Source organism: Balaenoptera borealis (assembly GCF_965194805.1).
Source record: "Balaenoptera borealis genome assembly, chromosome: 21".
In the NCBI taxonomy this organism is placed as follows: Eukaryota; Metazoa; Chordata; class Mammalia; order Artiodactyla; family Balaenopteridae; genus Balaenoptera; species Balaenoptera borealis.
Window position 1 is genome coordinate 2,693,313 of NC_138880.1, and position 18,655 is coordinate 2,711,967.

Genomic DNA, 18,655 nt, shown 5'->3' on the forward strand with positions numbered 1-18,655 from the left:
GAGATTGGGGGTAGGGGTGGGTGTCACTGGCTGAGAATGACTGGATAGGACGGCTGGCTTGGTTCTCTGCCCAAGTGAGGCTATAGGACGGTCTCTGTGGTTGCCTGGATTCTCTGGTCAGGCTCACTAGTCGATTGGGACTGGGTATCATACTCAGCAGTAGGTGACTTTTTCCCTGGGATGCAATAATAATTCAACATACCAAATCAATAATTGTGATACACCACATTAAGAGTGAAAGATAAAAATCATATGATCCTTTCAATAAATGCAGAAAAAACATTTGACAAAATTCAACTTCCTTTCATGATGAAAACTCTCCATAAATTAGGTATAGAAGAAACATAATCCAGCTAATATTATACTCAATAGTGAAAGGTTGAAAGTTTTCCCTCTAATATCAGGAACAAGGCAAGTGTATCTACTCTCACCACTTCTATTCAACATAGTATTGAAAGTCCTAGCCACAGCATTTAAAAAAGAAAAAGAAATAAACAGCATCCAAATCAGAAAGAAAGAAGTAAAATTGTCTCTATTTGCAAATGACATGATTCTATGTATAGAAAATCCCAAATACTTCACTGAAAAACTGTTAGAACTAGTAAATGAATTCAGTAATGTTGCACAATACAAAATCAACATGCAAAAATCAATCATGTTGGGCTTCCCTGGTGGCGCAGTGGTTGAGAATCTGCCTGCCAATGCAGGGTACACGGGTTCGAGCCCTGGTCTAGGAAGATCCCACATGCCACGGAGCAACTGGGCCCGTGAGCCACAATTACTGAGCCTGCGCGTCTGGAGCCTGTGCTCCGCAACAAAAGAGGCCGCGATGGTGAGAGGCCCGCGCACCACGATGAAGAGTGGTCCCCACTTGCCGCAACTAGAGAAAGCCCTCGCACAGAAACGAAGACTCAACACAGTCATAAAAAAATAAATAAATAAATAAAAGAACGTGAATTTCTTTAAAAAAAAAAAAATCAATCATGTTTCTGTACACTAACAATGAACTATCTGTAAGAGAAATTAAGAAAGCAATCCCACTTACAATAGCATCAAAACCAACAGAATACTTAGGAACAAATCTACCCACGGAGGTGAAAGATCTGTATACTGAAAACTATACAGTATCGATGAGGATTCTGGTTCAGGATGGTGATGATCGTGAACTCACCTCCTCCCGTGGGCACACCGAATCTACAGATATGTATGGAAAACTTCCTTTGAATAAAGCCCTAAAAACTGGCAGAGCAAACCTTCACACTGGGCAAACAAGAGGGAAACCACACTGAGTGGCAGGAGAGGCAGAGACTCTCGCCATAAAGCCCACCCCACACAGTGCCCCACAATCAGGAGGGAACTCAAAACCCAGAGCTCCTCCCTGAGGAGGGAAGGATTTCTACCCCACCTCAAGAACCCCAACTTTTAAGACTGGTGCCTGAGAGAAGAGCTCCCAAAACATTCAGCTTTGAAGCCCAATGGGGCTTGTGTCCAGGAGACCCACGGGGCTGTGGTGAACTGAGGGCTCACACACAGACTCACACACCCTGGGGCCCAACACAAAAGCAGCTCTTTGAAAAGCACCAGGACTTTATGTGAAAGAGACCCATTTCCTAAGTTTAGAGCATGGGTCTGTGGGGCGGGGACTGTGGGGATGCTCTCCAGGGCGGGGGCTGGTGGGCACCATCTTCCTGTTCTCCCTCTGCCTTGCTACAGCCAGCAGGTGCCATCTTTTTTTCCTTTTTTTCTTTATAGTTCCCTTTTTACTTTTTTCTCTTTTTCTTTTCCTTTTTGTTTTTTCCCTTTTATCAGTCAGTACCATGTTTTCACTCTCCCTCTGCCATGCTCCAGAGTGCCAGTATCTGTCAGAGGGTAGCGTCAACACACATCTGGTGCCCTGGGTTTTATGACTACCATGTCTAGTTCTGGAGGCCGGGGGGGTGGGTTGTGTTCCTGGGTACCACAGGACTGTAACAATTGGAGAGACAGTTCTTGGCAGGCTACCACCCCCAGGGCACTGCACCGAGGACTGACTCACCCCCAGCCTTTCTGTGGAAGAGGTCTACTTGCTAGTCCTGCTTGGGGGCAGGCTTCAGGTTTGCACACATCTAGAAGATACAGAGGTGCTCTCAGGGAACATAGGCCAAGAGTGTCAACTTTGTGCTCGCCCTCTGCCTCACTATAGCTCACCAGTATCTCCCAGAAGGAGCTTGTAAGCCCATCTGGAACCCCAGTTTTTGTGACTGCTTCCCAGGGAACACCTCAAGAGCACCCAGCTCTGGGGGCCACTAGGGCTTATGGTCCCATAGAACTGTATATATTTGCTTTTTTTTTTTTTTTTAAGTTGCTACCTGAAGGTCTGGCTTTCAATCAGCCTGAATCTAGGTGCTGACTAAGATCCTCCCTTTGGGGAGTGATGTTGAAATCATGACAGAGTGAGATGCTTCCTTTGTTTCTCCCCTTCAAACTACAACCAGTAAAAGATCCACAATTCAACACATGTGTCTCTGCCCAACACACCAGGATGCAGGAGAATTCCACACATCTGTACATCTAAAGGTGAGTGGATTGGAACAAATAGAGGAGGTGGAATGAGGGGAACAGTGGAGCAGTGCCTGGAATCCTGCCCCCCACCCCCAGAAGTGGCAGCTGAGCCCACAACCCCAGGTGGTAGCAGGGGAAGTGGCATACTGGCTTACCAGCTGCCATGGCACTCATGGCCACACATAACTGGGCAGCAGCAGCAGCAGCAGCAGGACCTGTGGCCCCATCCCTCCAGCCATGGGGGCACCAAGACTCTGGCCTCCAACCCCCACTTGCAGCAGCAGCACCCAGGAACCCAACTCAGGCGGCTCAGGTAAGAGGAGCCAAAAACTTGTGCTATAGCGCCACCTACTGGAAATAAAAGCAAGCCTTCTTGCTTCTAACCTGTTGTCTCATTAGAATCAAAGAAAAACAAAAACTTTACCTAAAGAAGAAAAGTAGAGGAATAATTCATCAAGCACCATGAAGAACCAGAGTAATACTGTATTACAAAAAGAAAATGACAGTTTTCCAGAAACTAAACTTAAAGTCATGGGATATTGCAATGTAACTGATAGAGAATTAAAAATAGTCATAATGAAGATACTCAGTGAGCTACAAGGAAACTCAGAAAGTCAGTTCAGGGACTTCCCTGGTGGCACAGTGGTTAAGAATCCGCCTGCCAATGCAGGGGACATGGGTTCGAGCCCTGGTCCTGGAAGATCCCACATGCCACGGAGCAACAAAGCCCGTGCGCTATAACTACTGAGCCTGAGCTCTAGAGCCTGCGAGCCACAACTACTGAGCCCACCCGCTGCAACTACTGAAGCCTGCGCGCCTAGATCCTGTGCTCCGCAACAAGAGAAGCCACCGCAATGAGAAGCTAATGCACCGCAATGAAGAGTAGCCCCCACTCGCCACAACTAGAGAAAGCCCATGTGCAGCAACAAAGACCCAACACAGCCATAAATAAATAAATAAATAAATAAATAAATAAATAAATAAATAAAAGAAAAGCCAATGTTTAAAAAAAACCAAAGAAAGTCAGTTCAATAACCTCAAGAATAAAACTGAAAAACTTTACAAAAGAGATTGAAACTCTAAAAAAGAGCCAAATAGAAATACTGGAAATGAAGGACTCAATAAACAAGATGAAAAATGCATTAGAAAACCTTGAAAATACAGCAGACCATATGGAAGAGAGAATTAGCAAGCTTGAAGATAGAAAGCTAGAAATAATACAGAGAGAAGAGGAAAGAGAATTAAGATCTAAAAATATTCAGAAATTCCATGACAATTATCTGACACTTTTAGGAAGTGCAACATTATAATAATGGGTATCCCAGAATCAGAAGAGAGGGAGAAGGGAACAGAGAGTTTACATAAAGAAATTACAGCTGAGAACTTCCCAAATCTGAGGAAGGAACTGATATACAAGCCCATAAAGCTAAGAGAAAAACCAATTATCTCCATGCAAACAGACCTGTTTCAAGACACATCATATTAAAATTGTCAAAATTCAATGACAAAGAAAGAATTTTAAAGGCAGCAAGGGAAAATAGGATGGTAACTTACAAAGGAACCCTCATTAGTCTATGAGCAGATTTCTCAGCAGAAACCCTATAGGCCAGGAGGGAGTGGAATGACATTCCCAAAATAATAAAAGATAAAAATTGTCACACAAGAATACTCTATCCAGCAAACTTATCATCCAGATATAAAGTCTTTCCCAGAAAAAAGCTGAGGGAATTCATCGACACTAACCTGCCTTACAAAATGTTGAAAGGAGCTCTTCTACCAGAAACAAAATGGCCAAAATATACAAACCTCTGAGCAAGGTGATAACTAGAAACAGAAAATTGCAACTCTTTATTAGAATAGGTTTTAAAACACTTTATTACAGCATAAAAATTAAAGGGGGAAAAGGCAGGAAAAAAAATAACTATACCTATTTCAATTTGGTAATAAACTCCCAACATAAAAAGGGATAATTTGGGGAAACAAAAACACAAAAGGGGAAGAGGAAAAGGATGGAATCTGTATAGGCAAATGAAGATAAGATGCTGTTAGCAAAAAAAAAAGGACAATTTTATCTATGAGATATTTTATACAAACCTCATGTTAACACAAAACAGAAATCTAGAACAGAGACACAAAATATACAAAAGAGGAAACAGAAAAATACTATAGAAAACCACCAAAACAAAATGGCAGGCAGAAACACAAGAAAAAGAAACAATGGAGGGACTTCCCTGGTGGTCCAGTGGGTAAGACTCTGCACTCCCAATGCAGGGGGCCTGGGTTCAGTCCCTAGTTGGGGAACTAGATCCCACATGCATACCACAGCTAAGAAGTCTGCATGCTACAACTATGAGCCTACATGCTGCAACTAAGGATCCTGCATGCTGCAATGAAGACCCAGTGCAGCCAAAATAAATAGAAAAGAAAAAGAAAAAGAAACAATGGCAATATGGAGCAACCAGAAAACAAAAGATTAAATGGAAGTACTAAGCCCTTGCTTATCAATAATCACCCTAGGGCTTCCCTGGTGGCGCAGTGGTTGAGAATCTGCCTGCCAATGCAGGGGACATGGGTTCGAGCCCTGGTCTGGGAAGATCCCACATGCCACGGAGCAACTGGGCCCATGAGCCACAATTACTGAGCCTGCGCGTCTGGAGCCTGTGCTCCGCAACAAGAGAGGCCGCGATGGTGAGAGGCCCGCGCACCGCGATGAAGAGTGGTCCCCACTTGCCGCAACTAGAGAAAGCCCTCGCACAGAAACGAAGACTCAACACAGTCATAAATAAATAAATTCTTTAAAAAAAAAAAAAATAATCACCCTAAATATAAATGGATTGAATTCACTAGTCAAAAGACACAGAGTGGTAGGACAGATTAAAACACAAACTCCAACTATATGCTGCCTCCGAAAGACTGATCTCAGCTCTAAAGACAAATATAGGCTGAAAGAGAAGGGATGGAAGATGATACTCTGAGCAAGCAGCAGACAAAATAAAGCATGTGTAGCCATACTCATATCAGACAAAATAGATTTCAACCAAAAACGGTAACAAGAGACAAAGGTGGACAGTATATAATGACAAATGGAACAATTCATCAAGAAAACATAACAGTTATTCATACACATGCACCTAACATAGGAGCACTAAAATATATAAAGCAAATACTAACAGACCTTAAGGGAGAAATAGACAGCAATATAATATTAGTAGGGGTGTTAAAAGTCCCCTACGTTTTTGGAGACAAACAAAAAGGGAAATACAACATACCAAAACTTACAGGATGCAGCAAAAGCAGTTCTAGGAGAGAAGTTCACAGCAATAAATTCCTACCTCAGGAAACAAAAATCTCAAGCAACCTAACTTTACACCTCAAGGAACTAGAAAAAAAGAACAAATGTAGCTCAAAGATCTGTAGTGAAGTCCTCTTTCATTTCTATTAAAGTAATTTGTGTCTTCTCTCTTTTTCTTAGTTAGCCTGGTTAGTGGCTTATCAGTTTTATTAATATCTTCCAAAGAACCAGCTTTTGGTTTTGTTGATTTTCTCTGTTGATTTCCTGCCTTCAATTTCATTGACTTCTGCTTTAATTTTTATGATTTTTTTCTTACTTACTTTGAATATAATTTTTTATTCTTTTTCTAGTTCTCTAAGGTGAAAGCTTAGATGATTTATTTTAGATCTTTCTTCTTTTCTAATATATGCATTAAATCCTATAAATATCCCTCTAAACACTGTTTTTGCTTCATCTCACACATTTTGATAAGTTGTATTTTCATTTTTATTATTTCAAGGTATTTTAAAATTTCTCTTACAATTTCTTCTTTGACCCATGTGATATTTAGAAGTGTGTTGTTTAATCTATAAGTTTTGGGGGATTTTCTGGCCATCTTTCTAGTATGAATTTCTACTTTAATTCTATTGTCACCTGAAAGCATATGTTGTATGATTTCTATGATTTTAAGTGTGTTAATGTGTATTTTATAGCCCAGAATATGATTTATCTTGGTGAATGTTCCATGTGAGCTTGAAAAGAATATGTATTTGGCTGTTGTTGGATGAAATAGTCTGTAGATGTCAGTTATATCCAGTTGATTGGTGGTGGTGTTGAGTTCAACTGTGTCCTTACTGATTTTCTGCCTGCTGGATTTCTGATGAGGGGTGCTGAAATATTCAACTATGATGGTGGATTTGTCTATTTCTCTTTGCAGTTCTATCAGTTTTTGCCTCACGTACTTTGATGTTCTGTTGTTAGGCACATACATGTTAAGCATTGTTATGCCTTCTTGGAGAATTGACCCCTTTATCATTATGCAATGCCCTTCTTTATCCTTGATAATTTTCCTTGCTTCAAAGACTGCTCTATCTGACATTAATATAGCTACTCCTGCTTTCTTTTGAGTAGTATTAGCATGGTATGTGTTTCTCCATCCACTTACTTTTAATCTATATTTAGCTTTATATTTAAAGTGGGTTTCTTTATATTTTTTCTTATAAATTTATTTATTTTATTTATTTTTGTTTTTGCCTGTGTTGGGTCTTCTATGCTGCATGTGGGCTTTCTCTAGTTGCAGCGAGTGGGGGCTACTCTTCGTCGCCGTGCATGGGCTTCTCACTGCGGTGGCTTCTCTTGTCGCGGAGCATGGGCTCTAGGCTCGTGGGCTCAGTAGTTGTGGCTCGTGGGCTCCAGAGTGCAGGCTCAGTAGTTGTGGCGCATGGGCTTAGTTGCTCCACAGCATGTGGGATCTTCCTGGACCAGGGCTCGAACCTGTGTCCCCTGCATTGGCAGGCAGATTCTTAACCACTGCACCACGAGGGAAGTCCCTAAAGTGGGTTTCTTAATTTATCCCTCTCCCCACCCACCTCCCACTTCTCCCCCCATATGTTGGGATTAACATACACACACTACAATATACAAAATAAATCACCAACAAGGACCTACTGTATAGCACAGGGAACTATACTCAATATTTTGTAATAACCTATAAGGGAAAAGAACCTGAAAAAGAATCTATATAACTGAATCACTGTGCTATACACCTGAAACTAACACAATATTGTAAATCAACTATACTTCAATTAAAAATTTTTTTAAAATAAAGTGAGTTTCTCGTAGACAGCATATAGTTGGGTAGTGTTTTTTGATCCACTCTGACAATCTCTGTCTTTCAGTTGATGCATTTAGATGACTGACAGTCAAAGTGATTATTGATATAGCTGAATTAATATCTACCATATTTGTTATTGTTTTCTATGATTTGTTGCCCTTTGTTCTTTGTTCCCCCACTCTGTTTCTTCCTTTTGTGGTTTTAACTGAGCACTTTATATGATTCCATTTTCTCTCCTTACTTAGCATATCCATTATACTTTTATTTAGTGGTTGTCCTAGAGTTTGCAATATATGTTTACAATTAATTGAAGTCCACTTTCAAATAACACTTTACTGCTTTACAGGTAGTGCAAGCATCTTATAATAAAAAATATTCCATTCCTCCCTCTCATCCCTGTATCATTGCTGTCATTTATTTCACTTGTACACAAGCATATATAGCCTAATATATTGTTTCTATTGTTATTTTGAACAAATTCTTATTTGTTAGATCAATTAAGAAAAAGAAAAATAAACATTTTCACTTTACCTTCACTTATTCCTTCTCCAACACTCTTCCTTTCTTTATGTAGATCTGAGTTTCTGATCTATACAATTTTCCTTTTCTGAGAAAAACTTCTTTGAACATATCCCACCGGGCAGGTTGACTGGTCACAAATTCCCTTAAAATTTGTTCGTCTGACAAAGTCTTATTTCTCCTTTACTTTTTTTTTTTTTAATAAATTTATTTATTTATTTATTTATTTATTTATTTTTGGCTGTGTTGGGTCTTCGTTTCTGTGCGAGGGCTTTCTCCAGTTGTGGCGAGTGGGGGCCACTCTTCATCGTGGCGCGCGGGCCTCTCACTATCGCGGCCTCTATTGTTGCGGAGCACAGGCTCCAGACGCGCAGGCTCAGTAGTTGTGGCTCACGGGCCTAGCTGCTCCGCGGCGTGTGGGATCTTCCCAGACCAGGGCTCGAACCCGTGTCGCCTGCATTGGCAGGCAGATTCTCAACCACTGCGCCACCAGGGAAGCCCTCTCCTTTACTTTTGAAGGATAATCTCACAGGGTACAGAATTCTACATTGGTGGGTTTTTTTCTTTCAATATTTTAAACATTTCACTCCACTGTCTTCTTGCTTGCATGGTTTCTGAAGAGAAGTCAGAGGTAGTTTTTATCTTTGCTTCTCTCTAGGTAAACTGTTTTTCCCTCTGGCTTCTTTCAAGATTTATTTCTTTATCTTTGATTTTCTGCATTTTAAATATGATATGCCTAGGTGTAGGTTTTGTTTTGTTTTTTGGCATTTATCCTGCTTGTGTTTCTCTAAGCACAGCTTCCTGAACCTGTGATTTGGTGTCTGATGTTAGTTGCTGGAAATTCTCAGGCACTATTGTTTCAAATATTGCTTCTGTTCCTTTCTCTTTCTTCTCCTTCTGGCATTCCCATTCACATATTTACTCCTTTTGTTGTAGTCCCACAGTTCTTGGATATTCTGTTCTGTTTTTTTTAAGTCTTTTCTTTTTTCTTTTTAGTTTTGGAAGTTTCCATTGGAATAGACTCAAGCTCAGACATTCTTTCCTCAACCAGGCCAAGTCTATTAATGAGCACATCTGATGGTCTCTTCATTTCTGTTAGTGTTTTTTACTCTATTTTCTTGATTCTTTATTAAAATTTCCATCTCTCTTACATTATCCATCTGTTTTTGCATGTTGTCTACTTTGTCCATTAGGTCCCTTAACATATTAATCATAGTTTTAAAAAATTCCTGGTTTATAATTCCAACATTCTTGCCATACCTGACTCTGCTTCTGCTATTTTTTCAGTTTCTTCAAACTGTGTTTTTTCTCATTTTAGTGTGCTTTGTGATTTTTCTTGGTGGCCAGATATGAGGTACTGCATAAAAGGAACTGGAGTAAATAGTTCTCTAGCAATATGGTAGTCAAGTGTGTGTGGAGAAGAAATGTTCTTTAATCTTATGATTAAATCGTACTCTTTTAACGAGCCTGTGCCCCTGAATGGCAGACTTCAGAAGTGCTTCTCCGTTTCTGCTCTTCCCGCCCTTGCATGTGACAGAATAGCTAGAGGGGGATGAAATCTTGTATTTTCTGTCCCCCATGTGGAAGAATAGAGGGAGCTGGAGTATCCCCTTCCTGCAGCTCAGTTGGGAAAAATGATTTCTCCTGAGGGCAGCCCTTGAGTACTCTGGGGGGCAGGACAGAGTACTCGGACATGGTTCAAAATGGCTAGCCTCCCCACCTCCCACCAGAAGCACGAGGAGGTCTTTCTCCAGTCTTCACTGCAAGAGGGTAGTACTCTTAGAGGTAAAGGGACGCCTTCCTTGACTGTGTCCCTCTGGAGTTTTTAACTCAGAATTACTCACACTGAGCCTCCAGCAATTTGTTAATTAAAGTTCAGTTTCCCCTACCTTGGTATTGGTTCCTGAGGGGGCTTCTGCTCTAGTAAGCTGTGATTCTCAGTATCCACATGTCTGTCTCTCTGATTTCGGGAGCAGCAGTTTACTTTGTGAGCTCACTTCTCTGATGGACTAAGAACAGTTGCTGATTCGGTTTGGTTAGCTGTTTACCTGTCAGAACACAGTGACAATTTCCAAGCTCCTTACATGCCCAACCAGAAATGGGAAGGCTCTTCTTACTCTCAGTGCATGTATGTAATGTCAAACGAGGTAACAGTCATCCCTTTAGATTTAACCATGTCTTACAAAACTCATTGCTCACCACTGTTTCTTGTACTCTTTAGTTTCCTTATCTAAGCCCTTTGTTCAGATTTCTTTTTCCTTTGGTTAGGTTACTTCCTGAAGTGTTTTCCTTGGATAGAATATGTGGGTGGTGTGCAAATGTAAAGGACGATGTCTTCACTGGGTATACAATCTTGGGACTTATACCTGTTCACTCAGTAGCCTACAATGATTGTCCACTATCTTTTAGCTTCCAATCCTGCAGAGAATTTGAATCTTCTATTCTTTATAGGTATCCTGTGATTTCTGGCTAGAAGCTTAGACATATTTTTTTTCTTTATCATTGAAGTTCAGAAACATTGCCAGAATATGTCTAGGCGTGTGTCTTTTTTTGCCCAATCCTATTTGGAACTCCCTTTCAGTAAAATGATTCGAACACTTAAAAAAACTTTAGAATAGTTTTATATTCTATTTTACCCTTAATCATCACTTCTCTATTTGTTCTCTTTTCTCATAAAAATCCTATTATTTGTATAATAGATTTCTTAGGTTTGCTTTCCCAGCGTCTTATTGTTTTCCTTATGATTTGCAATTTTTCCTTTTTTCCTCTGTGCTGTGAGTTGTGAATTATTTGTCCCTTTTAGGTATCTGCTCCATTAATTGGATTTTCACAACAGCCATAATAATTTTTAGTGTTTCTTGAATTTTTGCATACAAAGTCATGTTTTGTACTTACAGCAAATCTTTTTTAAAATTGTATAATTGCATCTATTTGAGATTCTTGTTAAAGAATCTATTAAATTTCTATGAAATTTTCTATTAAATTTCTATGAAATTTTCTTTTGTCTTTTTTGCCTCAGTGAGATCCTCCTTCTCTTGGACTTGGTATTAATTACCTATTACTGCATAACAAATTACTCCAGAATGTCGTGGTTAGAATTCTAAACATTATTAGCTCACAGTTGCTGTGGGTTGTCCAGGAGTGGCTGAGCTGGGTGGTTCTGGTTCCAGGGCTCTCACAAGGCTGCAGCCAAGGTGCCGGTCAGGGCTGCTGTCCTCTCACGCACAGCTGAGAAAGGGTCTGCTTCCAGGCTCCCTCACATGGCCTCTCCACAGGCTGCCTCAGGCAGGGCAGCTGGTTCCCCCAGGAGTAATCCAAGAGCATGTAAGAAGGAACACCCAAGACAGAGCCACAGCATGTTTCTAACCCAATTTGGAAATGATATCCCATTTCTTTTTTACATCCTATTCCTTGGAAGTCAGTCAATAAGGCCAGCCCTTCCTCGCAGGAGGGGATTACACAAGGATGTGAACACCAGGAGGTAAGGATCAGTCCTCCCTCAAGCTATGAAGACCCTCTTTAAAAAGCTGTACCTTTCCCTGTCTGTTCATGAATGTGAGTTGCCTTGAGCCTGTTCGTGTCAAGCTCATGGGAGGTTCTTGGGCCATGGCAAACATGAAGATGTTGAAGACAGGATGGCCTTTGTTCTAGAGGCAAGTGAGCTGTCCCTGGATTTCAGTCAGCCAGAATCCTGGCCTCCTATCCCACCCAGAAATAGAACCAGAGCAGCCCAGAAAGCCACAGGGAGTCACTGAAGAGCAACACGTCAGGTTTGCTTTTCAGGAAAAAAAAAACTTTAGTAAAGTTATGGAGGACGGATTGCAGAAGAGGTAGGAGAATCCATTGTGGGGCTTTGGCAATAGTTCAGGTGAGAGATGATGGGCTGAATTAGTGCAGTGGCATTTGAAAGGGGTGGTTTTGATATTTAGGAGGGAAATTTTACTAAATGTGAATCTGGATGTTGGGTGTGAGGGAGAAGAAACATAAATGAATTCCCAATCATTTGGCTTCAGCAGGTAAGTGCACCACCAGGGAAGTCCTTACTCCAGTTTTTAAAATGCTTTGCTTCGGGTGCTGGTGGAACATCCAACTGGAATTCTTCAATAGGAAGTTGTGTCACAAAAACCTGTGTTTCGGGGATTCCCTGGTGGCACAGTGGTTAAGAATCTGTCTGCCAATGCAGGGGACACGGGTTCAATCCCTGGCCCGAGAAGATCCTACATGCCGCAGAGCAACTAAGTCCGTGCGCCGCAACTACTGAGCCTGCGCTCTAGAGCCTGTGAGCCACAATTACTGAGCCTGCGTGCCACAACTACTGAAGCCTGTGCGCCTAGAGCCCGCGCTCCACAAGGAGAGAAGCCACCGCAGTGAGAAGCCCGCGCACCGCATGGAAGAGTAGGCCCTTCTCTTGAAAACACCCCACGCAGCCAAAAACCAACAACAACAAAAAAGTAAACGTCACCCCGTCCTAAAAGAGGGTGGAGGGAGAAGACCTTCCCAGCTCTCTGTGGCCGGAGGGCTGCAGGCGCGGGTGTGGGCGGAGGCCTTCTTTTCCCGTCAGCTGAGACGCTTCTGCCCTGGAGCTAGTTCCTTGGCGTCACTGCAGGGCCCTGGGGGGATCTGATTCCAGCCCCTGGTGTGTGTTGGGGGGGAGGGTGTGGGCACATGACGGTTATGGACTCACAGGCTAACGTCCCGCTCTGGAGGGCTCCAGGCTGGAGAAAGACGGGAAGAACTGAGTCAGAATAAGAACGAGGAGGCGGGGTCAGCCCCTCCTCCCCCACCTCCCGGGGGTTCTCGGGCGCTCAGGCGGCCGCCTCCGCCCTGCGGCCCGGCTCCCCGCGCCCCCGGGCCCTCGGGACAGGGCCACCCCCGGGAGCACGAGCGGCGGTCCCGCAGGGCGCAGGCGCCGGCCTCGGGGCACGACTCCCCGCGGGGCGCCCCTGCGGCTGCGACCGGCTTCCCACGGCCACCATCGGCGGCCCCTCGCCCGGCGCCCGCACCGCGGCCCCGCGGGGCGCGTTTCCTCACCTCCTTCCCCTTTCCCCAGCGGCCCCCAGGCCTCTACCTGCACCCCAGCCGCTCCCCCCAACTCCAAAGGGCCCCCTTGCAGTTCCGGACGCCACCACCCCGCCCGCGGCGCCCAGTCCTCCTTCCATCACAGAAGGCGGGGCTCAGGACGCTCCAGAGACGCGCAGAGAGAAAACCCGCGGAGGCCCCCGCCGTGAGAACGCGCCGGAGTGGCCGCCACCGCTGGCGGCGGTCGGAAGGCTGCGTAGTGGACAGGGGCCCTGACCCCAGGCTGTTGACCTGGGCAACAAGCCAAGCGTTCTGCGTGATTGATTTAGGAAGAGTATTTGGGTTTCTCCGGTTGGTCCAGAGTTGGAAGCACGGGATGGAGGGGGAGTCGGGGGCGGGACGTTAGGAAGCTTGCGTAGCTTGATCAAATCCTCACCGTTTTGGTCTGGTGGCTGCAGGGATTGCGGGTCAGAGTTGCCTATTTATATACGGTCTCCCGCCACTCATCCGCTTGTGCTTCGTCTGATCACCTACGCCTTCCCAAGTGGAAGCTGTCGGTGGGAGTTCTCACTAAGCTCCAACCTGCTAAATAGGGGATTAGCATTCTCCTAGGAGAAGAAGCTTCAAGCGGTAGGCATGTGCCCAGGGCTGTGTCTTCTGGGCCGTCCGCTCTGTAATGCAGATGGTGACTGAGCTTTCTGACTTTATTACTGTGAAACCAGCAACTCCCCCACTTTAGTTCTATTGCAGGGCAGACACCCAGAGGTTACAGAAACGTTTACTGTCTATATAGAGTCATCATCTTCCCATGAATGGCACCTAAAAACCACATGCCAGGCTCCCTGCTACACAAGTGGACGAGGGAGGGTGTGCCGGATATTCTGTGGCCACCAATTTGGTATTAATCAGGTTCTGTATTCACAAAGCCTCCCAATTTCATTTTTGCTATGGTCTGCTTCCGTGCCTGGATTTTTCCCACCGTGAGATGTGCGAACGTCCTGCTACCCAGAGCTTTCGAGCACCTTGCAAAGCCTGCTAGTAATGAAGAGTGAGGTCTGTCCCCATCTTTGTTTGCTTCCTGCGTCGTTAGCAGCAATTGAATGGTCAGCTGGTGAGTCACTGGACGCTATTTAGTTTGTTCTGTCAGCTGTTTATTAATCTGTATCTTCCTGTTAAGATGCAGGGTGTGCTTTTTAAAGAAGCCTTACACAGCATAAGTTTTATTTTCGGACTGGACGTACTAATATATAAAGAGGATCTCTGAGAGTTATTTAGCCCTGTAAGCTATTTTCTTTCAGCAAAATTTTGTGGGCGCTCACTAGGTGCCAGGCACTGTTCAGGGCACGGGTGGTGCAGCAATGAATGAGATGGTCTCAGCTTCCAGAAGCTTACCATCCACTCCCGGGAGATGAGCATAAGAAAGTGCTGCATAGCACAGGGAGATCAGCTGGATGCTTTGTGACCACCTAGAGGGGTGGGATGGGGAGGGTGAGAGGGAGGCTCAAGAGGGAGGGGATATGGGGGTATATGTATACGTATAGCTGATTCACTTTGTTATAAAGCAGAAACTAACACAGCATTGTGAAGCAATTATACTCCAATAAAGATTAAAAAAAAAAAAGTGTGGTGAGCGCAGTAAAGCATGGTAGACAGAAAGAGGGGATGCAGTGGAGATCTGAGAGTTTCTACAACAGGAGGAGATGGTGGGAGGTGAGGAAAAGAGTCGAGAGAAGGTTTTTCTTTTGGACCCTTGGTTAATGGTGTTGCTGTTGAGAAGAATGGAAAAGAAGCAGCAGGTGTGTTAGGTGATGGCTGTGGAGACACAGGCTCATTTTTGGACCTGTTGCAATAGTCTGAGAAAGAGGACTGGGCCGGAAATGCAGATGGGAGCTACATGTAACCATTTGGAAGTGTGTTTCTGCTAAAAACAGATTGTACTTTATGTTTATGGCACCTGACAAATGACTAGCACGTCAAAAGTATATGGTGTTTATTTTAAAATGTAGTTTTCATATAAAATGTAAGTGGATTCCAGATCATGGCTTTTTTCTTTAATGGTGTCATCTTTTATGTCGGGGATTCAGCATATCAGGAGGGGAAGAGGGCAGTACAAACTGAACACAACCTACAAAGTGAACTTCAGGGTGTTAACAATGACATTAAAAGTGTTACTTGCCCTTTCAGGATTAGAGATTTAAAAAACACTCTGATGAACTGTGGAAAACTGTATATTGAATTTGATCTTGAAATGCTGTAGAATCAAGGTTCTTTCCAACAGTGCCACACTAGTTCCCGGGAAGTTGGTAAAAATGTGTCCTTTATCATACAAAGAATTTTCAAGAACACCTTTTTGTAAAATCGTCCTTGTATCCAGGAATCTAGCCTAACCCTAACCTTAACTCTAACCCTAACCTGTCCCCTTAACCCTAACTCTAATCCCAACCCCCAACCTGCGTGTCGCACTGTCGACTTAAAAAAAGGCACAACCTGAGAGTTGCGAGTTAAGTTTTATTTGGGGCAAAATGAGGACTGCAGCCCGCGAGACAGCATTTCAGATAGCTCTGAGAAACTGCTCCGAAGAAGTAGGGCGGAATGTCAGTATATATGTGATTTTGGTGAAGGGGGAATGCATGCAGTCAAGCACAGATTTTTTGTACAAGGTTTCTGCTCATCTCGTGAAGCTTACTGCTAGTCACGAGGAGCAGATGCCACCACGAAGGATTTTAGTGTTTTTCTAGATATGCGGAGATACAAGAACTGGGCTCATAAAGTCGGCTCCTGAAAATATCTAACTATCTGAAGACCTGTTCTGCCAGTTTTTTCCAAGAGCACAGAGTGCCTCATTTCAGCTCTCCACGCTGAACTCCTTTCAGGGGGTGTTGAAAATCAGCAGCTGCAACAGCACGTAGTTTAATCCTTGTAGAGGTAGATGCCAATGGCAAGGGCCAGTTGTAGTTGACAACACTAACACCAACTCTGGCATGAACCTGCATCTGCAGCTACACATCTAAACTGACGCCTCATCCAAAGCTGAGCCTTAACTCTGACGGTAAACTGAATCTAACCCTAAATGCAGCACTAACCCTTAACTCTAACGTGAACCCGGTTTCTTGTCACTAACCCTAACCTTATCCCTAGAACTGGCTTTTTTAGGGGTAGACCTATGAGGGTAAAATGTTCTTTAGGTCTCTAGAAAACAGGTAATCAAAACTGAGAAATGGGGCTTCCCTGGTGGTGCAGTGGTTGGGAATCTGCCTGCTAATGCAGGGGACACGGGTTCGAGCCCTGGTCTGGGAAGATCCCACATGCTGCGGAGCAACTAGGCCCGTGAGCCACAACTACTGAGCCTGCGCGTCTGGGGCCTGTGCTCCGCAACAAGAGAGGCCACAATAGTGAGAGGCCCGCGCACCGCGATGAAGAGTGGACCCCGCTTGCCGCAACTAGAGAAAGCTCTAGCACAGAAACGAAGACCCAACATAGCAATCAATCAATCAATCAATCAATCTTTAAAAAAAAAAAAACAAACTGAGAAATGAATTTCAGATTAAATGAGTAATTTACGAGCAGATCATCAGTGGACCATCTTCAACAGCATTTCATGGTCAGGTAGCCTGGCCTTTCTGATAAAGATACCCAAGGTGTGGGTATTGTTCCTGGATGTCTACAGGACATCCTTGCCTCTGTCCTCTGATGTCACTAAATGTACTTAATAAGGGTCATTGTGAAAATTCAGTGAAAGTCTCTGAGAGGCAAGATCCAAATTGAGAGTACATTTCCATAGACTCACCAAGGCATATGCTAACCTTGATCCCAGTCTTCTAGGACTCCCCAAAGCGTAAGACTTTCCTACTCCAGAAGACCGACAGAAGGCTGGGCCCTTCCCTTTGTATCCAAATTCCACTGTGACCTGAATCCAGCTAGAACTCATGTGGATTAGACCAGCAGTCTTTAGGACAACGTGCTGTGTTAGGCTCTGAGGGTTATGGAAGTGAGGTAAGGTACTGCCTTGCATTCAGAGACTTCACAGCCAAGTTGAGGGAAAATGATTACCGTACATGAAACAACGAGAGAGTCTGATGGGACAGGACGTAATTCAGTGCCACAGTGCGTGGTGCAGACCTGGATGCTGAACTGGCCCAATGCATGGACGGTATTGCCTCTCATTTGCCTAGCACTTTGCTGCTACCAGACCTTTGTGACGCACATTCTGTCCTTCCTAGGGTTCTGGGAGATTGACAAAGGGCAAGTATTAGTATAATCATTTACCTTTGCATATGCAGAAATGACTCAGAAAAGTTAAGTATTTCTCCCCAGATCCCCCAGCCGAAGCAGCAAAGCAGAGATTTGACCTCAAGTCAGCCAACTTCAAATCCAATGGGAAGCTCACTCTATTTCATGGAGTAAATGAGACTTGAGCTGGGCCTTAGAGGCCTGAGTAAAATTTGAAGAGATGAGGGGAAACGAGAGTATTCTGCTTGGGGTAAAGAGTATAAGGAGAAGGCAGGGAGCCAGGAATGGGAGGGTGAGCAGATGAGGGGCGGGGGCAGTGGATGAGGTAAGACTGGAAGGGAAAATGGGGCTTTGAGGGCCAGGCAGGGGTTCATGTTTCATGTAGGGTTTCACTAAGGAGTCAGTGAAGCTTTGAACTGGCTTAGTGGCTTAAAGGAAGACCCATCTGATGCTGGTGTGTGGGGAGGGTTAGAATGAGGGGGGTCCAGAGGCAGGAAGCCCATTTAGGTGGCTTTGGGGTGTGGCTACAAGGACGGGCCTGGAACCGGGTGGCAAGAGCTGGTATAAAATAAAAATAAATGGGTTTAAAAAAAGGCAGTTCAAAAGGACAGACTTAGTGTTTGATTGAGCATGAAAGATGGAGAAAGTGAAAAAAAATCAAAGATTCTGAATTTCAAATAACTAGTTACAGGGCTCCAGGGAGGTGATAGAACCTCTCTGGGCCCCTCAACTGAAGGAAATGCAAGGGCAACCCCTCACCTCACAGGGGACTGAGGCTTGTATGTACATAGATGAACTGGATTAATTGGTTGTTTTGATGAAGAGGGGCAATTTTTATTTATTTATTTTTTTTTAAAAGATTGCTTTTATTTATTTATTTTTGGCTGCGTTGGGTCTTCGTTGCTGTGTGTGGGCTTTCTCTAATTGTGGTGAGCTGGGGCTACTCTTCGTTGCAGTGCACGAGCTTCTCATTGCAGTGGCTTCTCTTGGTGCAGAGCACGGGCTCTAGGCGCGCGGGCTTCAGTAGTTGTGACTCGCGGGCTCTAGAGTACAGGCTCAGTAGTTGTGGTGCACGGGCTTAGTTGTTCCGCAGCATGTGGGATTTTCCCGGACCACGGCTCGAACCCGTGTCCCCTGCATTGGCAGGTGGATTCTTAACCACTGCGCCACCAGGGAAGTCCCGAGGGGCAATTTTAAAATGTCTAGAGAGACATTCTCAACAACATTATTTAAAATAATGA